The following is a 23350-nucleotide window of genomic DNA, read 5'->3' on the forward strand; positions in this document are numbered from 1 at the left end:
ATTTTAATCACTGTCCTTTCTTTCATTCCTCTTCTTGGATGACCAGGTCATTGTATGGGGAGATTAAAAAATTATGTAGGCTGCAATCCATCAAGTGCCTGCATATACAGAAAGAGTCTTTGAAGTAAATGAAACAACTCATGCATCATGTTAGACACATACATAAATGCATTTTAGACTGAAGCTTTAGAAAGCTAGTTTCCTGTCATCACTGAAGAGAGAAATAATCTTGCAAACTCTTAAAATAGACCAATTTGACAATTTCAGCATGTAAACTTTTTAAAAATTTAATTATATTCATTTTCAAATAGAAAACATAAAGTTTAAAATAGAAAAAAAATATAAAATTGAAATCAAGCAAAACCATTCTTTCTGAAATGTTCGTTCTGGCTAATATTTTTAATATTTTGATTTAATTAGATTTCAAAATGATAAAGTTTTGAAACTAAATTTTTTTGCAAATCTGTTAACTTCTGATAGACTATAATTGGTATCTGTAGAGGCAAAGGAAAAACAAATGCATTGCAAAGCTTGTCTGATATCTTTTAATTAAAAAAAAGTTGTATATCTGAGTTAGGCAATGACACTTACATGGAAGCCAGCTTCCAGTTGAGTTATAGAGGCTAATATAGTCTATACTCACTTTTTCAATGAGAATGCCCAAAGAAGGATTATGGTACATTTGCTCAGTACTGAATTTGAACTAGGTTCCAGAGATGAAAGCCTATGAACTAACCTGTTGAGCTATGAAGTCCACTGCTGTACTGTTTTACAGAAGTTATAGAAATTAGCAGTGTGACTGAGGGGTCAAAAGGTAAGATAGCAGACAGCTGGAAATGCTGGATCAGACAAATATTTTAGACAGGAAAGATATTTCTTAGTCATGTTGTGCTTCACCATGTATTGTACATCTAGGAAGTATTGGTGACCGATAGGTAACAAATTCTTCTTGTATTGCTATTCTTGAATCTTTGGAGTTCTTAAGGTTTTAAAGTGCATCTATGCTACCTGCCGGGCCATCTTATATCATGATGACTTAGCATTCATTTTGTCTTCAGCAAGACATTAGGTAACAAATGCATATAGCATATATAATCAGCAAATTTGACAAATAAGGTTTCATACTTTTTATACCTTTTACTTCTCATAACCTCTATGTTTTCTATTGAGAGGTTCCTGCTGTCTTGAAATCCACTCAGTATGTGCATTTCCCAGCTGTAGGTAAATGGCCTGGTCCAAAGTCCACTGAAATACCTAGAAAGATTCCCAATTATGCCACTAAGTTTTAAGTTAATTTCCCCTCAGAAATCAGTACTGTGTCAAGTTCTAAAAGAATAACGTAATCAGGTCTTGACATTTCAGACATCAAAAAGTGGAACGGTCTTGTTTCCTATACCATTCTACTGCATTTTTCTTAGTCTTTCAATATACTTAATTTTTTATTATTACAAACAACAAACTTGAAGTTCTAAATATGAGGTAACTCAATTCATGCTGAATTTCAAGCCAGACACAAATCAATATCAGAAGTCTCCAATTTAAGAGAGTCAAACTACAGAAATTACTAATTGAAGTTGGCTAGATAAGGAGCAAAATGACTTGAGTCTGAAAAATTAATCTTACTCTATTTGAATGCGAACAAATGCTGAATACCTGTAAGACCAAAGCTCTAATGCTATCTGGGGTTTGCATTCTGAAGAACTGGAAACACAGAAGGTCCACAGTATGCTTTTCAAACAGAATGTTAAGAATAAGCAGTGAATCTACAAAGCACTAAAGAAGAAATAATTAAAAAGAATAGGTCAGAAAGCATTGCAGAAAAGTGAAATGAACAAAATACTAATGAACTGGATTTTGCAAAGGAAATGAAACAACATAAATGAAAGGATTTTTTTTTTGGTTTATAGAGTGAAGGACAACAGGGAACTAAGTACTCTGAAAACACAGCAGAGGTAACGATAATCTTGGTATGACTTAAATGCAGAGTAATTAAGAACATATAAAGACAGAACCAGAGGGAGCCACCTAAGTTATTGAAATCAGTCCCTTTCGACCACAGTAAAGACAAGTAGTAAATACTTAGTTCAAGATGTTCCACAGAACATACACCTTGCATTCACTAATGCTTTGCAGCTACACATCTTTTTCCATACCTTATAACAAAGTTCAGATCAAGTTAAAAACTAACAGCTAAAACTATTATACAGCACAGCAGAAAAAAATAATCAAGAGCATCCCTACCATATTATAGGATTGGGCAAAATCCCAGACAATCATAGAAAATGTAATCTCCACCTAGATAGGAAGACAACATTCCTCCCATTTCCCCTTTCAATCTCTGTGTGTTTTTATCAGTCTGACCTGGAGAAAATTTTCTACGTGATTTAAAATGCCTAAATCAGTGTAACTCGAGATTTGAGTTTTAGACACACCAACCAGAAACTAGATAATGCATCTAGATGCAAGAGGAGCATTGACGTACTGCCACATAATACTACTGGAGACAGGGAGGTTAATACAAGAACTGTGAAGTTGATAAGAAGTTATTAAAAATGGAAATAGCTACAACGGATATTGAGGATGGACAGAAGGAGCCTCAAAGGTGGAGGTCCTGAAAGATTGATCTTGGGGGACCTAGGCAGAAGAGTAAAAAATGAATGTGTTCACGAAGTTCATAGATTATTCAGATTTGGAAGTATTACCAGTACTAATGCATCTTAATGTCCTGTCAATTTGCTGTAGTCTCAGTGTCACTTTGAGGTCCTGATCCCCTGACTGCCTACAAGAACATGTGTATTAGTTTGCTTCTGGGCTTTTTTCCCAGAACAAGCTGACTAATTTAGTTTGTGGTAGGTTCTGCTCCAGACACACAGCTTGGATGTGACCGCACCACATTTGGCCACAGTAAGATCATAGGAGGTCTGTGCTTTCAAACGCTCAGGGTTTCCAACACAAATCCTTTGACATGTTATTAAAAAACACTACATCAGTGGGCTGTGATACAGCCCTCTCATTATTCCAGGCACTTTGCATAGAAAAAACATACAAAAATAAGTATTTTTTTTCTCAGGGCTACAGGCATATTAAGCAGACCCATGCTAAGTGTTACATCTATATAGATGTAACCAGTCTGCTTCAAGGGGTGTTAGTTTTTAGAAGGGTGGACACAAGATAGTTTGCACCAACTTGCCCAGAGACCAAACTTCTTTCACTGTGCACAGGGCAAAAATAATATAAAAGAGTATGAGATAACTTTTTTTTTATTTGAAGTAGAAGAAAATTGAGGAAGTGTAAGTGTATAATTTTGTATTTTTTATTAATTATAAGAAATTCTGCTGGAGTTTGGGATTTATGAGTTGAAAGCTAATGGAGATTAAAAACTGGAGATTAGCTTATTGCAAGATGAATAAAAACTGCCAGTGAGTGACGTACTTGCAAGAAAGACTATTATGACTTCAGGATAAATTGAGTATGGAGGAATACACTAGTAACATCTTATTTGGATTTCAGGATTTAGTCCTGCAGAATTCTGTGGCTGAAATACTTGTAATTAGTGAGAATCACATATTTTTATTATTTCTATTAAAAACAGTAAAAAAAAAAAATCCAGTACTTTGACCAACTCTAGAGGCAGTTACCACACAAATTCCCATTAATACTGACAACACATCAATAGATTAGAATCACAGAAAGGTTTGAGTTGGAAGGAAGCTTTAAAGATCATCTAGTCCAACCCCCCTGCCACAGGCAGGGACATCTTTCACTAGATCAGGTTGCTCAAAGCTCTGTCCAACCTGACTTTGAATGCGTCCAACAAGGGGGCATCCACAACTTCTCTGCACAGCCTCTTCCAGTCTTTCACCACTCTCATCATAAAAAAATTCTTCCTCATATCCAATCTAAATGTAACATCTCCTTTTCAATATTAGATAATTAGAGAGTACTCCATAATGTAATGTAAGACTCCTTTTTTATGTGAACTGCTAAGGATTTTCAGACAAGATATAGCAATTAAAAAATAGAATTTTTAAGTGTCAGATATTACCTGCTTCCATTTTGTTCCCTTCTCTAGTAATAGTACCCCTGGAAACATGACTTCTTTTGATGCCCATAGAGATTGAAAAGATCAGATAAACTCTGCACACTCTAAATAAAATTCAATTATTTTTGTTTGCAGTAAGTGACAAACCATGTTATTGATGCTGGAATCACTGAAGGATTTCCCTTAAGAAATTAGGCTTTTTCCCACCCGAAACAAATACACTCTATTTTCTGGAACCATTACTTTAGTATCATATAACCCTAGAATGGTTTGCATTGGAAGGGACCTTAAAAATCATCTAGTTCCAACCCCCCTGCCATGGGCAGGGACACCTTCCACTAGACCAGGTTGCCCAAAGCCCCATCCAGCCTGGCCTTGAACACTGCCAGGGATGGGGCATCCACAGCTTCTCTGGGCAACTTGTTCCAGTGCCTCACCACCTTCACAGTAAAGAACTTTTTGCTTACATCTAATCTAAACCTACCCTCTTTCAGTTTAAAGCCATTACCCCCTGTCCTATCTCTACGTGCCCTTGTAAGAAGTCTCTCTCTGGCTTTCTTGTAACAGCTCCTTTAGGTACTGGAAGGCTGCTGTAAGGTCTCCCCAGAGTCTTCTCTTCTCCAGGCTGAACAACCCCAACTCTCGCAGCCTGTCTTCACAGGAGAGGTGCTCCAGCCCTCTGATCATCTTCCTGGCCCTCCTCTGGACTCGCTCCAACAGGTCCCTGTCCTTCTTATGTTGGGGGACCCAGAGCTTAACACAGTACTTCAGGTAGGGTGTCACCAGAGCAGAGTAGAGGGGGAGAATCACCTCCCCTGACCTACTGGTCACACTTCTTCTGATGCAGCCCAGGATACAGTTGGCTTTCTGGGCTGCAAACACACATTGCTGGCTCATATTTAGTTTTTCATCCACTAGTACCCCCAAGTCCTTCTCCGCAGGGCTGCTCTCCATCCACTCATTGCCCAGCCTGTATCTGTGCTTGGGATTGCCCCGACCCACGTGCAGGACCTTGCACTCGGCCTTGTTGAACCTCATGAGGTTCGCACAGGCCCTCTCAAGCCTGTCAAGGTCCCTCTGGATGGCATCCCTTCCCTCCAGCTTGTTGACCGCACCACACAGCTTGGTGTTGTCGGCAAACTGGCTGAGCACGCACTCAGTCCCACTGTCTGTGTCGCCAACAAAGCTGGTAAACAGTGCCGGTCCCAATACCAGCCTCTGAGGAACACCACTCATCACTGGTTGCCACTCAGACATCAAGCCATTGAATGCAACTCTTTGAGTGTGACCATCCAGCCAATTCCTTATCCACCGAGCAGTCCATCTGTCAAATCCGCGTCTCCAATTTAGAGACAAGGATGTTGTGTGGGACAGTGTCAAATTCTTTGGACAAGACCAGGTAGATGATGTCTGTTGCTCTTCCCTTACCCACCAATGCTATGATCCCATCATAGAAGGCCACCAGATTTGTCAGGCATGATTTGCCCTTAGTGAGGCCGTGTTGGCTGTCACCAATCACCTCCTTGTTTTCCATGTGCCTTAGCATCATTTCCAGAAGGATCCGCTCCGTGATCTTGCTGGGCACAGAGGTGAGGCTGACAATTTCTGTGTATTCCTTCCAGGCTACCTGTGTGAGGGACTAAACTGTCATGTCGAGCCATTTGTCTCAAAGATTGTTTACTGGGAGGGACTGAACTGTGATCTCGAGCCATTTGTCTCTGGGATGGCCTGTACTTCCCCAGGTTTTACTTTTTTCCCTTTTTAAAAATGGGGGTTAAGTTTTCCCTTTTCCAGTCAGTGGGAACTTCCCTGGACTGCCACAACTTCTCAAATACGATGGAGAGTGGCTTAGCCACTTCATCCACCAGTTCGCTCAGGACCTGCGGATGCATCTCATCAGGTCCCATGGACTTGTGCACCTTCAGGTTCCTTAGACGGCCTCCATCCTGATCTTCTCCTACTGTGGGCAGTATTTCATTCTCCCAGTCCCTGCCTTTGCTTTCTGCCTCTTGGGCGGAGCACTTGCTGGTGAAGACTGAAGCAAAAAAGTCACTGAGTACCTCAGCCTTCTCCATGTCCTGGGTAACCAGGTCCCCTGTTTCCTTCCGGACCCACATTTTCCTTAATCTTCCTTTTATCACTGATGTACCTATAGAAGCTTTTCTTGCTGCTCTTGACATCCTTGGCCAGATTTAATTCTATCAGGGCTTTAGCTTTCCTAACTTGATCCCTGGCTGCTCAGACAATTTCTCTGTATTCCTTCCAGGCTACCTGTGTGAGGGACTAAACTGTCATGTCGAGCCATTTGTCTCAAAGATTGTTTACTGGGAGAGACTGAACTGTGATCTCGAGCCATTTGTCTCTGGGATGGCTTGTTTAAGGAGGACACTCCTCTGCCCGATAAGGACAATTACCAGGCCAGAGGCAACCAGGGGAGGAGACAGGCTGGAGCTGGCAAAGCATGCAGGAATGCGGAGACTACCATTGTCATGGAAACTGTAGTCCTTGAGGTAAGGTACTGGCTTCTAGTATTGATCACACAAAGGTCATGTGATAGATGAAACCTGCAGCGTGTGACCAGTGCGTGAACAGTATGTATGTGCATGCATCAGACTATGCCCTATAAAAAACCATGGAGACAAGCTGTGATGTGCACCCATCAATGAAGGATTGAAGACTGAAGACCAATGGGACGCTGCTGAATCCATGGTGGTGACTATTCTTGCAACTCTAACCTGACTGCTTGCTTGATTTCTGCCTTTTCCTTCTATTCTATCCTTTCGCTACTATTTGCTACTTTTGGTAATAAAAGCTGTCTTGGGTATATGGCATTTGACCTCGTTTGTGTCTTAATCTCGCCCTTGGGATCATATTGAAACCTTCCCTGATGTTGGATTGGGAAAACCTGTCCTTGCTTCCACCCTCTGTAGGCTTCCTTTTTGTGTTTGAGTTTGTCCAGGAGCAACTTGTTCATCCACGCAGGCCTCCTGGCGGTTTTGCCTGACTTCCTCTTTGTTGGGATGCATCGCTCCTGAGCTTGAGGAAGGTGATCCTTGAATATTAACCAGCTTTCTTGGGCCCCTCTTCACTCCAGAGCTGTATCCTATGGCACTCTACCAAGCAGATCCCTGAAGAGGCCAAAGCGTGCTCTCCTGAAGTCCAGGGTAGCGAGCTTGCTGCGTGCCCTCCTCACTGTGCTAAGGACCTTGAACTCCACCATTTCATGGAGTGGTTGAAGTCCCCATGAGGACCAGGGCTTGTGAACATGAGGCTGCTCCTGTCTGTCTATAGAGGACCTTATCCACTCGGTCTTCCTGGTTGGGTGGTGTGTAGCAGACCCCCACTCTAATGTCACCTGTCCCTGCCCTCCCTTTAATCCTGACCCATAGGGTCTCTGTTGGCTCCTCATCCATCCCCAGGCGGAGCTCCATGCACTCCAGCTGGTCATTGACATATCGCTCCTTAAAGTCCTTTTAAAGAATTGGAGTGTTACACTGCATGTTGAGTCCCTTGCGTGGAAAATGCTTTCAGAGCTGAGACCCCAGATCTTTTAGTGTGTATTTTGCTGTCAAAGTTGGAGTAACACTCGGTCCTTGCTATAAAAGACTATCACTTCGTGTGATACACTCTGTGTGTGTGTTATACCTACCCCTCTAGACAGCTAAGAATAGTAGAACAGAGAGATAGTACAATCAACAAGACTATCTTGGCAGCAGAAAATAACTCCATTCTAGATTGTAACATTCTCAGGCACTACTATCACACACCTCTGTTTCCTTACATTATGCTATGTATCCCTAGAAACAACTACAGAAACATTTTATATAGCTAATTAAATATTTTTCAGTATGAATATGTTCCTGCCATTTTTGTTTTGCTCTCAGAAACTTTCCTAGGTTACATCTCCCCTCTCAACTCTATGGGGCTTAGAAGAAAAGATACAAAACTGAGTCCTCAGTTAAGAAAGGTAATAGATAGTCACATGGTTCACTTCAAGTTGACAAGTCACCCGGGACAACCTGAAGCTGTTTCTAAACAAAAACAGACTTCACAAATTAGTATTAAAAAAATGTGGTGTTTGTACCTCAGTCATAATTTTCTCATAGCCTGTGGCAGTAGGGTGCCTTCTTTAGAAAATTCTCTACAGAACAGTGGATACTGATGCTGTTTAGAAGGGGCACAACAAAGTCTTCTGTCACCTGAAATACTCATTTGGGAAACATTCTACACTAGTAAAATCCTGAAATGTAGTGATATGAAACCAGAATGTTTTTTTCTCTTTAAATTACAAGTTTCAGTGACTTTAAAGGTCTGAATAGCATGGCAAGCTTATCTGATGGACAGTCCAACCAGTAGCTTTTTTATGTAATGTGGTAGGTTTGACTCTATATTGATGAATTCAGCTTATACTGCACTTAAAATAGTATCGGTAGAAAACTTTTCCAGTTACCTAACAGTAACTTACTTTAAATCAGTGTAAACTTATTACTTAAAATGCATCGCTGCCCTCTGGTAACTGGAAACTAGACTTCATGTCTGCACAGACAGAAAAACTATTAAAAAAAGCTCTTTCTCCCAAAATAGTCACCAGTTAGGAGTTTTGAGCCTGAGAGAGAAGTCTTCAAAACCCCAGAAAAAATCAACTTACTGGTCAGGAAAATAATCAGATATTAGGAATCTGAATGTAGATAACACAAAATATAAACAGTTGCAGCTACTTGTTTTTATAAAATACTGATGCCTTGTAGGTATAGAAGACTGAAGTAAAATAATTAATTTGGCCTAATATCTCTTACATGATGTGTTGTCCACACGATGTACACTACTATTTCATGTAGACTATGAATATATGCACATTCTGAAGAATATATATATACATAAATATATACACATTCTGACACATGTGCATACCTAGGTGTTCTCTCTCTCCACTTTCATCTCCTTTCATCCATCTCTCTCATCACAGATGCACACACACCTCAGCCCAAATGAAATAATTCTCACTGCTTGAGTTGGCTACAGTCTCAAGTTCAAACTAGTGATTTCTTTTTTCTTCTGTGTTCACATCTATGTTTTTTCTCTACAGGATTTAAAGCTTGAGAAGCATGAAAGACAGAATGAAAATAAATTTGAATTCTATATTACAATAAATGTGAATATCAAAAGATTCTTTCACAGCTGTGTGACTGCTGGCATTTGTAAAGAGTCAAAGAATCCTGGAATATAAAAAGGCAGAAACACAGTTGGTTTTTCAATCAAGTGTATGGAGAAAAAGAAAAAGAAAAAATCTATAGGAACAGCAAGAAGGTCTAGGGGTGGGTGACAGGTAAAACCTATTTCCTTAATTCAAACAGTCATTTCTAGAATCACTTGAGCAGGGGGTTGATATGAAAGATTGACATATTCAGTTCTACTCTTTAAACTGTGGTTTGCATTTTACCAGTGGTATAAGGAAGAAGATGAAAGATGTCCTTCCTTATTCCTTACTTAATTGAAGTGTCTATTTAGGATGACATTTAATAAAAAAAAGATAAAATTTTTGTGTAAGTTATTATTTGTATTACCAGCGTATCTAGGATTTCTAGTCATAAACCCGAACCTCGCTGTGATAGCGATTCAGGTGCTGAGAAATTACTTTCTCTGACTGTAAGCATGTGCCACATTCTGCAATGCTAATAGGCAGAATGGGACAGGACTTCTTCTTTAATCCCCCCAGTAAATTCCTGTCTGTTGTTCAAAAACTGTAGCAAAAAAGGTCATCCATCGCTAGAAAGTTTCTAGCTTAAGAGGAACAACAACTGAACACAAAGACTTAGTGAGATGATACTGTTTAGTCTGCCTTATCAGCAACCTAATAATAGCTAATACTCTCCTGGGAACAAATGTTGAAATTAATATAAAATATAATTTTGGATGCAAAAGGAAGTAACTTTTCACTATAAGGGAAACTACTCACAAAAGGGCGATGCCTATGCTCTATTTTATAATCTCTCATTATTTCATCCTTTCCATTTCCCTACCTCTTCTAAGCCTCGAGTCATCCTGTCTTTTCATGCATTCACCACCTTTCAAGCCTGTACCAATTACAATACCTCGTCTTGCATGTGTTCCTGAGCAAACCTATGCTCAACATAGGCTGTCTTGCCTGTGTCACTAACCAATTTCTACTCTGAAGTTTTCAACAGGACTTGTAGTTACTTAGATATAGATTTATCATAGATTGCAAAAAATTTGGATATCTCCATTTTTGGAGCCTGATCATAGCCGTTAGAAAAACTGTTCCCTTTTGATGAAGTCTACTAATACTAAAAGAAAGATTCTCCTTTCCTAGTCAAGAATAATGGAGGTACAAGACCGTTTGGATCTCCTATATTAGAGAGGAACAAGATGCTTGTTGGTTTTTGGAATTCATCCTGAATATAGCTGAAGTATTAGGTTTGTTTCTGTACTCTTACACAAATATGCATACAAAAACATACACACAGTAACAGCCACCTCAGTGAGTGGGTTTTCATACTACAGTAGCTGTTAAACAAAGTATAACCAAAAATCAGAAACCTTATAAATATGGCATACTGATAGCCAAAGAGCTGAATCTGAAAGCAATGTTGTTTTGTATGGCAGCTGATGACTTAAAATATACAAAAGACCATAAATAATACTGAAGCCTTTCTTAAGATTCTTTTTTATATGTTACAGGCTATCATAGCTGCAGGAAATGCTATTCATTTGAAGCCTGCCAGATATTTCTTAGAACTGTTTATGTTTACTTGTTAGTTTATTTCTATCTTTAAATAGATCGACTATTAAAATTTTTTTATGAATAACTAATTTTTTTTTTAATGTTTCCTATTTGCTGCCTCTTGGACAACTACAGAAAGACAGACATGCACACAAATGATTTTATTTTGTGGGGAAAAAATTGGATAAAAGTTAGTTATGGATGCAAGTGGTACAGATCTTCAGATTCTCACAATTCACCCATTTTGCTTCCGTCTCCTCTCTGTTAAAGTGCTTCTAAGCCAGCAGAATGTCGGTAGCTCACAAAAACATATTTTTATTGCGGTGAAGAAATGGTATTTTCTCGTGTGCGTGTCAAATAAAAGTGTATCATATGGAAATAGCATAGTTGCTAGAATATAAAGGTAAATGTCAATTGGAAGAGAGAATATTTGATCTGAATCTTTTGTGGACAGTTTGCCCTTTGGATAAGCAGCTACCATAATTATGAAAAACTGGAGAATGCTTTGCATATACTTTGCTTTTTCCGCATAGACCAGTATAGTGTTTTCCAGCAGAGTAAGCTGACTGTGTTTGGCCCTGAAACTAAACAGACTAAATGCAGTTGAGCCATGGGGTGGTAGCGTCATTTGAGATTGAGCTTACCTATGGTGAAAGTGTCATTTAAGCAGTTACCTTGGTTTGTTAAATAACCCATCCCAAATGTTATACAAGTGTAATTAGAACAGTTATTCTTTGGAAAAGCTTTTAAGGAATTTTCTGTCATAACTGTAACAATCTACAATAAATAAATACATATCTCTAATGAGTTGAAAAAGTGAAAGGTCAGAGGCTGAGCTTTTGAAAGTCTAAGGAACATGTCTAGTTATTGGAATCCCAACCTTTGACATCCCATAGTCAGCTGGTTTTTGTATCTTTAAATAATACTTTAAAAAAGCCAAAAAAATTGTAGGTGCTTTTCATATGAGAAATAAAATAGGACCATATAAAAAAAATTTCTTTGTAGTAAACCCGCAGAATTGTTATTTATTTTTTATTTTATATTCAATTTTTGAAGACTTACTTAAAGTCTAAATCCCGAATCAGCTTTTATGAAACTGGCTACATCAAACTAATCTGCTCTTAGTGGGCGCATCATTTGAAGGTAGTAATGCCAGAAGAGAAGCTGCCTTTTTAGAAATGCTTGCATTTTGGCTAACTGCTTTCTTCCCTTGACGAAGTCTAAGTGGTAAACTCTTTCAACTTGCATTTAGCTCTAGAGAAAAAAATTCTTTATTCTTTTGTTTGTGAAATCTTACAAATTATATAAAACAACACTGACACTTCTATCACAATGTGTTGTCCTCAGTAATGCTTCAGAAGAACATTAAAATACTGTGAAAATTCACCTGGAATTAATTTCTATACCTTACCTAGGTATCAGTTCAGGGCAGGAAATGTAAAGCTGATTTATTCTCCCCCTCCCATACAAACTACGCTCTCCAGTGAGTGCCTTAGGTGCCTTGTCAATGAAATACCCAAACTTAGTGTGCTCCACAGAAATAGGCATCTCAAGCTCAATATCCCTCTCTTTGTGGGTTTTTATAAAGACAATAAATTTTAAACAGACTAGAAATGCAAAATGTATGTGTGAATAAACCAAGCAGTCATACCACTTCATAACTGTGTACAGCACAAATTAACACTGAAGATTCATTTTGTCCACAGAAAAAAAGAAGTAATCTCACTATTCATTAGCAATTCAGTGCTCAGTAAGCAGGCAATAAGAGTTTGCCTTCAGTAGTTCTGCTGTAAGTTTTTATGACCGTTGTCAGCACTATTAGTCTTAGACTGATCCTGCAGTCCATGCATACCCTGCACTCACACTGAAGTCACTGTGAGCAAGAGGCACAAACACCTGTAGATCAGACTCCTTAGTGCCACATGGGTAATGGATAGAATATCCAGGGAAAGTTTCTAATTTTTATATTTATTATATTATACACAAATCACCACATTTACCCACCTTTGTGAGCAACTGCAAATAAGACAAATATTGCTTTAACACAATGTTTTTGAAAGAGAATAAGTAGTCCAGGGAGGATATTTAGCTGTGTGCTTCAGCGTTAGCTGTGTTTTACAACACAGCATATTTACGGTGAAAGTACAGTGATATTACTAATGCTTTTCATGCCGATTAAATCCACACTATATTGCATTTGTAACAAGAAGCAGCAGTATTTTTGCCCCACAGGGTTGATAGAGATGCCTAGTAATTGTGCTATTCTAATGCTGAATAACTGATCTTTAGTATTATCCCTTTAACTAGGGGATAAATTTCATAATACAACTGTGGGGATAGCAATGGACTTTTAATAGCAGATTAATTAGCCCTCTGTAATTTTTTCTATTGTCATTTTCCTTCTATTGGTTAGAAACAACCTAACAAAAATACATTACAAGGCACAAAACATGAGCAGATTGGCCATCTAGCAACTGTTTATGTAACTTGTGAAATATTTATACTGAGGTCTTATCATTCTTCATTTTCACATATTTTGATTTTGCTATTTCTCTATTCCAGAAAAAATGAAGTGCCATGCTTTGAGTTCAGATTTCTTTTTTCTCTCTTTAAACTTACTTTAGAGTTTTCTGACATTTTCAGGAAATGTGGCTGACAGTTACACATAATCAGTAATTCATTTAAAATAATTGTCTTTAAAATTATCTTCGGTTTGTTACGTCTTTCAGTTAAACAAGAATTGTAAATACTATTAATATGATTTTTCCAACTGAGATTTAAGCTAACTGATTTGCAATCTCTTTAACTACTGCTCTGTTACATCAAAGGATCATTAAACCTGCCGTCAAAATACAACCACCTCTTGGTGAAACAGGAATAATAAACAACAGATACAACAACACAAAAAGGAAGCACATAGACAAAACTACAGGAAAGATTTCTGTAGGCAATGTAGCCTTAAAGACAGGATCGTAACCAAATTAGCCTGTCTGTGTGAAGCACCTTACGAAACAGGTGACAGGAAATATGGGTGTTGTAAGGGCTACATGCCAAGGTGCCCTGAGGCAGAACCTTCTAGGAGTAACCGACATGCAAGGTTGAAAAAGATTGTTGTGTTTCATTGGTTTGTTTATAACATATTAATGGATCTAAGGGAATGAGCCCTGTGCAGCTGCAGCTTTGTGTGAACAAAGAACTGCTTCAATTTTGATATTTTGTTTAAATTTCTGAAAAACTAATAGAAAAGAAACTTCAATGTCATAGCTAACTCTCCCTTGGAGTCCGGGAAAACCACTTTGAGAGTGGTGTTGGTCAGAAGTCAAAGTACAAACAGATGGAGACCACCACAAAAAGTGTCATAACACTTAAACTTTCACACTTTTCTTACCAAATGAATACTTACCAGACACACTTCCTGAATTTAGAGGACATGACATATTCATAGTCCTTGCAGTCATATGCAGCAAAGTTGGGAGTTGTACTTTAAGCTATTATGGATGTACTTAATTACCTTAAATGAAATACAAATCTCTTTAGGAATAATAGGGCTGAACACGGAACAGAACTGGACTGCATAACATTGATGATTAGTCCTCCAGTGACTGACGTGTCATTTGATCATTTTAACAGCATAAATATTCCCCTATATCCAGTAATGCTTCTTAATACATGAAGTTTGGAATTGTGTGACTAATACTGCCATTAGCTAGATTTAGGATTCCTGATTATTTGGGACTATACACAAATTGCTCTGTAGCAGTTCAGTTGCAATATTAATGCAGCAAATGATCATTGAAATGCAGAGCAGCAGCAAAATGCAAACGCAGCCATTTGTATTCCAGCCAATATGATATAAGTGTAATTCATAACACTGTAATGAGGTCTGCTTACTTCCTGTCCTTTTTGAAGTCTCTACACCTTCTCAAGGGCAAAATTGTTTTCTAAATAGAATCTACCTGCATTCAGTCTTTTCTGTTGAAGTACTCTATAAGAATGAATTAAAAGAGCTCTTATTCATACATAGACTGCATCTTCATAATATTTTCATGTTATCTAGAAGACTGTAGCCTTCTAAATCCAAAAACATCTCACAAAGTCACGCACTAATTTCTTAAGGGTCAGGAAGTTTCTTAATGTCAGAAAAATATAAAATGCAATTACAAACAAAAAATAAATAATTAAGATACTGTATGAGAGTATGTATGTGATAGAATAACAGGTTATGCTACTATTTTAGCTTACCTAGCCACATCAGCATTGATGCAGAGAGGAAGGCTAGCACTGAGCAACTGGAGTGCTTGCTGGTTAAAAAACAAACAGAAAAAAACCCTATCCCCTCTGCCAGCAAAAAAAGACAAGCATCCCAGCTTGTCAAACTACCATCTTTAATGAGTGCTAAAGTAATTTTATGAAATAACTGCAATGAAAGGAAATAAAAAGAAGCCATTTCTGATATTCTAGGTCTCTTATTTGTAATGTCTTCCATTCAAATAATGCTTCTCCCGACAACAAGTGTTACTTAAGCTCTTTTGGTGTCAGCTACTGACATTCAGGTACCTCTTCTAAGAAAAGTGCTTAGGAAACTAGGTGTACGGCATCCAGAGTACTGAAAAGCCGAGTATCCTCTTTAATATGCTGTAGCTTTATCTACTGCTCTCAAATCTATCTGCTGGCTCTTTCTTTGTGTCAGGAAATAGATAACAGGCAAAGATGGCCTATGAAGACACAACAGACACATACACACACGCTTGCTGAAAGTGGACTGATTTCAGCCTGGCTTAGGCAAAACCAATTTTTTTATCCCTTACTTATCCTGCATCTTGCCAATTCATCGCTGACCAGTGGCCTTTGATTTTCATAGTTCTACTTTGAGATACAGTGAGTCTCAAAGCTTCTGTACAATGTTCGAATTGTTCATTGCAACACTGAATCCATTGATAGTCCTTGAAAGTAGTCAAATAGGACTTTTGGTGCCAGAATGAATTTATTAGGAATAAATTTTCAGTTAAAATGCAGTACTTTCCTCAGATTTCTGGCACCTGAGTGATCACATGTTTTCAACAGCCAAAAGAAGTCTTCCTCTTTTTTTTGTAGTATCGTAAAGGTCTCATATAGTACGATTTTAAAATATAACAACAGGTTTGTCACAATAATCAACAAATGTATTCATATATTCCAATGTATGTTTACATGCCTATTCAAACAAAAGGAAATCAAAGTTTCCCTACTTCTGTAACATGTGCTTTTCTTTAGTATCTGTTATATTCAATATTGGTTGGCTATTATTAAATAAAGTTATCATTATTTATCATAGAACTATGATTGGTATATTAGATGTATGTAACCAAGTACTGTCTCAGGTATTTTGTTTTTCTCCCCTCTATTGAAATAAGTATGAAACAAGCTGTGATTAGGAAAAAAAACTAGAATCAACATTAGCAAGTAATCATGCAGATTCAAACAAATGCTTTAATTTCCCAGATCATTCATACATATACACTCACCAACACTCACCTCTTTCTATAGCAAGGAAAGTTTTTCATCAAAGCCTAGAAAAGAAACTTTCAAACTGCCTCTGTCTCTACACTCATTTTCCCTTTTGGAAAGCATTCTATCTTTTCTGTCTGTTCCCCCCCCCCCCTTTCTTTTTTAAATTTAATAACATTATTTTACATTTTACGTAAACATGGTTCATGCTTATGCAATAAAATTAACTATAAATTAAGAACATTTGGAAAAATAGGTTTTGCTGTGGAATTTTAAAATGGTACTAAGCAGTAAATGACAAATGCTGTTTCACCAACATACATGCATGGACATACACACACATACATATAGGCCATTATAATGACTCAGAAAATTTTGACTTTTGAAGGAGACAGTTCCTTACAAATCCTCCATTTCCATATGTCTGTTTTTACTCCATATTTACCAGATGTCACAACTTCACTTTTATTCATGCATCACAAAACAGATTCAATGCAGTTCTTTTCTATAATCCTAAAACAGATTTAGGGATGACAGGTGGAAAAAATAATTTTAGTAATCCCTTCATTACCTCTTTCTTGTCACCTTAGAAAGTGGTAGAGGAACGTTTAAAGTTTTGTCCCAGCTAAACAATCCTTTTGAAAACTTTCATCCCTGCTGCTAATGTATTGGTTTAACCCCTTCTATTTCGATCAAGCTAAATTAAGCCTCCTGTACTTGAAGTGCAGTAGCACTGCAACAGTTTTCTTAATTTCATCTTTGCTGTCTGAGAGCAACAGAAAAGCCTGTGTAATCCATCCAGAAGCCACCGATTCACTTGTAATGGCAGATGTAGCTGAAAGCAGGAAAAGCCCTTCCACAACTTAGAATTTGCTCTCTGAATTCAACATGTGCTGGATGTGCCAAGAATAGACAAGAAAAACCATGCTGGGCTTATCAACTTTTTTTTTTTTTTTTTTCCCCACACACAGGTATACATTATATTAAATGTGAACGTGGCATTTAATATTTAACCTACATTTCACATCAAAGATCAAAGGTGAAATGTAAATGTAATGCACAATGTTGTCAAGTGACCTGCCTCATTACAGTGGCAAGTGATCCTCTTTGGAAATTCCCTAGACTGACAAAATATCCTCCAACCCACAGACGAACATACCTATTTCTTCATGAACCATCAAAAGTAAGTAATGCATGTTTTTTATTCAGAAGTGGCCTGCTTTGACTAGTATTTTATTTTCTTTGCATGTCAAAAAGTTCGTTCTATCACAATCACTATTAACAGCAGGACTAGTGAGGAAGAATAGACCTTCTTATCTTCTCACCACCAATTTCCTTAACAGAATCAGCAGAATATTAGATCAAATGCTGCCATATCCAGCAGAAAGTACACATTTCCTGACTTTCCCTTTTCCCTAATTTGAAGAATTTGGGGAGTATTTCCTTTTCTTCTTTCCCCTCTTGCTTACCTTGCCCTCTGCATCCCAAACACCTTTTCTGACATTAACAGAGCAGAGTGCTCCTCCATCCAGGTCTTTCCTTTTGTCCCAAGAAGCAAAAACTACTCATTGCTGGTCTGTGCTTTGTGGGTTTCTTTACCATGAGTACAGTTGGTTCAGAATACTTTCAAACCTACTTCACAGTAGTATAAAAAATTTCACAGCATAGAGGCAAAACTGAGCTTTACCCTGTGTCCTGGTTTCAGCTGGGATGGAGTTAACTTTCTTCCCTGTAGCTGGTATAGTGTTATGGTTTGGGTTCAGCAGGAGAAGAATGTTGACAACACACGGATGTTTTCAGTTGTTGCTAAGTAGTGTTTAGACTAAGTCAAGGATTTTTCAGCTTCTCATGCCCAGCCAACAAGAAGGCTGGAGGGGCAAAAGGAGTTGGGAGGGGACACAGCCAGGGCACCTGACCCAAACTGGCCAAAGGGATATTCCAGACCATTTGACATCATGCCCAGTATATAAACTGGGGGAAGTTTGCCTTGGGGGGTGATCACTGCTTAGGAACTATCTGGGTGTTGGTTGGCAGGTGGTGAGCAAATGCATTGTGCATCACTTGTTTTGTATATTCCAGTCCTTTTATTATTATTACTATCATTTTATTATTGTTATTATCATCATCATTAGTTTTTTCCTTTCTGTTCTGTTAAACTGTTCTTATCTCTACCCACGAGTTTTACTTTTATTCCCTGATTCTCTCCCCCATCCCACGGGGCGGGGGGGGAGTGAGTAAGCAGCTGCATGGTGCCTAGTTGCTGGCTGGGGTTAAAACACGACACCCTGAACACATAGCCCCTCTCAAAGCCTTCTGCAGGTCCCCATCCACTTGCTGTAAGAAGTAGGATGGCTTGCTGGCTATGTAGTTAGAAATACATGAAGCCTACTTTTAACTGAAATTGCCCTGTCAAGAAAAGGAATTGCATAGGATGAATTTTAAAATATGAAGCCCAGAATTTTTTTGTTTTATGGAAGATTATTTGTTTAATCCCTATTAAATCCTACAGTGCATTCTTCTAAGGCAGCTAACCAGCATAATAATAGCTAAAGCGAGCATAAATGAACAGAGAAAGAATAAGGTATTATATTCTATTCATTTGCTTTAAGATGGACTACGTTTCTGAGTAGGAGGAAGAACATTTACAGGAAGATGGGCTCACTATCACAGTATATAAATAGCCCTAGCTGAGGATGTAACAATTGCTTTGCCTCTTCCAACACAGAGCAGAGGCAGTAACTAGAATTGAGCTGACTACAGAACTGGAATATTTTGCAGCTTAGATTTCTTCAATAAGGCTAAGCCAGCTCAAAAGATTTCACTCCTGCTCTAACACACAAGCCTTTGATGTTCCCTCATCTTTACATCATAGAAGGAGCTCAAAGGGTTAATTAAAATTTAATGATATCGGCAGTACTTTGAAAAAGTTATGAACTTGGGTGAGATCAATCACTTTCTTGGACTGCCTGACTTCAAAGCAGACATTATGCAAAGGAAAAAAAAAAAAATCTCTCATTCTGCATTGAATTCATAAGCAAGGATTTCCTCATTAGCGGTCTGTGCACGAAGGAGATTCCAAGTTCAAACTGGAAAGAGGTGAGGTGCCAAAAAAATGGTTAATCAGAATTCCATGCCTTTGATGCTGATCACATGTTGAATGAATGCATCACTGCAGACCAGGGGACACTTGAACAGTCCCAAAATAGGAAGCCAAGGATTAAGGGATGAGCAATTTTTTTTGAATTCACAACTTGTTTGCAGAGATTTAGCTAAAACCTCATTAGCTTGTTTATTCACTCTCAGTGACATTCGGTAAAATGTCAACTGAAATAACAAAAGTAAACTTTTAAAAAATGTACACATTTCTGGTTTGCATCTGTATTTTTATTTGTTTACCATCTACATTTTAGTTGAGCTGACAGCTTTCACTTTCTGCAGTTTGTCTTAATCTGACCGGAAGGTCTTACTAAATTTTCAAAGACAAATACACTTCAGATGACAAAATCATGAAAATCGTCTATAAGAGATCAAAGTTTTCCAGTGACTAGTTAGATTTATCATGAAGATTAAGAAAAAATTATTTTAATGCACTCAATATTGATGGTCCATTACTGTCGTCACTCAGAAAAGGCTGTGCTGAGAGCCTGATTCAGCACAAACCTCACGCCTTCATCTATTTCAACGCAAACCTGCTATGTGAATGTGGAACTATGCCCTGTGATATGAATACTCCTGAAGGTTGTTTTGAGACTGTCCTATGAGCACAGCTAGAGTTCTCCTCCCACAAGGAATCTCACCTGGCAATGCTGATTAAGGGTTCCAGAAGTGCTCCACAGAAATCAGATTAAGAAGTAAGGTCATTTAATTGTACTGTCTGGTTTAATACTTATTTATGCTAAAGATATACTGCAAACAGGTTTGTTTTGGGTTGGGTTGGGTTATTTACTATTGGTTAAAATACCAGATTTTGCATTTTCACTTCATCCAAAAACATGTACACACAAGGCAGACCACGTGAGCTCCTTTCAACATACATGCTTTCAGGAAGATCTACTACAATACCATTTTAAATTCTTCATATATCCCCAGTATTTTTCTATATACAATGACAGATAATTCCTTAATACCTCTTTATCACACCAGCATGCTTGCAGCATTGTAGTCTTCAAACCTAACCTTATTCATTACAGACAATGATTTTCCATATTCCCATTACTACATGCATTCTAAAGGTACCAGTGTTGTTTGCTCTTAAACTTCTACTACCTGATGGTATAAAATCTCAATTTCTAAGATAACTATGTTAGGCACAAACGTTTGAAAGAGGATAATCCAGTTCTGGAGATTCAAGTACAGGACTTCCCTATCCCACAGGCTGTTGTAATAATAAATATATTAATTATAGTGCAGAACTAGCGTGCTGCAGTGACGGGTGCCATATGATTGCTTTCATTTCAATCATGTTTACTCAACAGCCTACAGAAATATTGTTTGAGGCAACAGAGTTTAGCAAACAATTAATGCCAGCTGGTTAGTAATTTTCTTTGTTTCTTGGTCAAGATGTTATGTTTTGTGCTTTCTGTTTTCTGTTGGGGTTTTTTTGTTGTTTTGTTTTGTTTCGGATTATTTGGGGTTTTTTTAAAACTTTGGGAGCACATGAAAAACAATAAAGATTTCCTGACAAGGAATACCATTAGGAAGTAACTGATGCTTAGTTAAAAAGCAAACAAACAACTACACAAACAAAACCTCAGACCTTTTCTCTGTAAAAATTGACATTAAAAAGTAAATCCTGTTTTTCACTTTTTTTTGGGGGGGGGGAAGCAGCTGGTAGGATGTTAATGTTACCTCAGCAATGGTTAAGAACGTTTAGCATTTAAAACATAGTTTTTAACACTGCATAGAGACTATCACCTTCTATAAGGTACTTTCATTTCCAGTGATGTAAGAAGCACAGACTGCAGTTCACCTGTGGCTGTACAAAATTTCCCACATTTCATGTATTAGAAATGTATTGCTGATAAATAGATTCATTCATTTTAATGTGTTTTTCCTCTGAGATCCATCCATCCTCATGGAAGAAGAATATATATCCTGACCAGAATCTTCTGGTTTCTGAAATACTTTTACATATAGCGTTCAGTGTACTAAACCTGACACAAAAGCCCAGGTCTAAATCTCCCTAGGGCTTATTTAATTGGCCTTCCATAATAACCTATTTTTAGTAAGACAAACAATTTATCAGTTTTCATGTTGTTTTCTGCTTGCTTTAGAAATAGAGGAATTGTAATTAATAGGTAAAATCCTGGATCTTTCTCAGGTTGGATATGAATTTGGAATCTTTTCAATACAAAGGTTTGCTATTGTTGTTTTTGTATCACCAAAATCCACAATTTTGAAAATCATCTCACATAGTATTCCAATGGACAATTCATCTGTTAGACAGTAATCAATAAACTTCTCACAGCTCCTTCATAGAAATCGCATCTGAAAGGATCTTTATCAGACCAGTCAAATCCTGCCAACTCTTTGAAGAGCATACTGCTCATGTCCTACTTACATTTTAGACACCATCAAAATAAATTAGTTGTTTTCTTTTGAAGCCTTGGTCTTTTGAAGGCTTAGTTCTTGTTCCATCTTGCAGTTCTTAGCAGCAAAAAACTCACGTGATCTTACGATGCCCAGTTATCATGTTCCTGTTTTATATCATTATCCCCTGTCAGTCTTCATTTGTTGTACTTAAGGAAAAGAGCTTGAATTCATCTGCTGCAGTTAAACCTCTCATATTATTAAAGGTTTCATGGTACATGAAATGTATCACATCAAATTATTGATTCTAAGCAGCAATGCATTGCATTTATGAGAGTCATAAAATGGAGGGGGAGAGAGGGGAATCATCAGCTAAACAGATTTAACTCTTGAAACTAATGGCATTATGGTAATGTATCTGCTAAAAATACCTCTGTTAGTATTTTTTAGATTTCCTTATTTCAAGTCTGTTCTGCCCTTGTCTTGAATGTGCACCTAGAAACCAGTAACGTATATCCAAATAGCTTTAAAGTCTGATAATCCCACTAGTCATAAACTGACATTAACTTTTGTTGCTGTCATTCAAATGCCCGTTTTCTTAACATGAAAAGCATAGTAATGAGCATCTAAATCTTCATGTAAAGGGGCACATCGGAAACATCTAGTGATGGTGTAAGTGAAATCTTGTTAACGTGTATCTGGTCTGACTACATAGTTCATATTGCAGCAGATTTTAGGCACTATATGTTTTACCATATATTTATTATCGTTCTCCATATGCAATCACTGTACACCATATGCAATCACTGTGATGCTATTCAACACATCCATGTGTTAGAAAGATCTACTGTCCTCAACATAATTATAAACTTTCCATGAAACATTTATTACATCATTCAATGCCTAAAAAAAATCTGGTTTTAAAGGTGTCCTTTCATTGAATGGCTCCTGTTTGAATATTCCATTTGTTTTTAGATATGCTACTATAGACATAAATTTTTATTAACTACTCAGAAACACTAGCTGTGATGTTGGACACACAGTACAAGAAACAAGTAGAAATGCTTTGTGCAGAAAATGTTTTACTGACATGCCCCTGCAAGGTTTAGAGAGAATGAAACTTCTTGAAATGCACAGCCTACTTTCCTTTGAGATCTTCCCCAGACTGTTGTGATTTCAGGGCCTGTATCATTCACAGGGCACTGAACAGGAGGAAAACCACAGACATGATGTTCCCTGTTAAAAATAAACTGGTTCATCCATGTCCCCTCATGGCAATGCCTGACTTCCTTCCAGCTGCTCTTTACCAGCTAATCAGGGTAAAGCCCAAACTTCCCCCTTTTTTTGTGCTGGCAGCATTTTAATTCGATTTAAAGATGATTTGCCACACCATCCTGCAAATCCACATCTTCTGATTAAGAACTGAAAAACAAGTTGTTTGACAGACAAGTAAATATTTATGTTTTCACCATTTCAGTTGGCTTGTATAGGCTCACACTGTGCTGATTTTGGTGGAATAGAGTGATTAGAGGTATTAACATGATCCTTTT

The sequence above is a fragment of the Haliaeetus albicilla genome, chromosome 27, assembly GCF_947461875.1.
Source record: "Haliaeetus albicilla chromosome 27, bHalAlb1.1, whole genome shotgun sequence".
Taxonomy (NCBI): Eukaryota; Metazoa; Chordata; class Aves; order Accipitriformes; family Accipitridae; genus Haliaeetus; species Haliaeetus albicilla.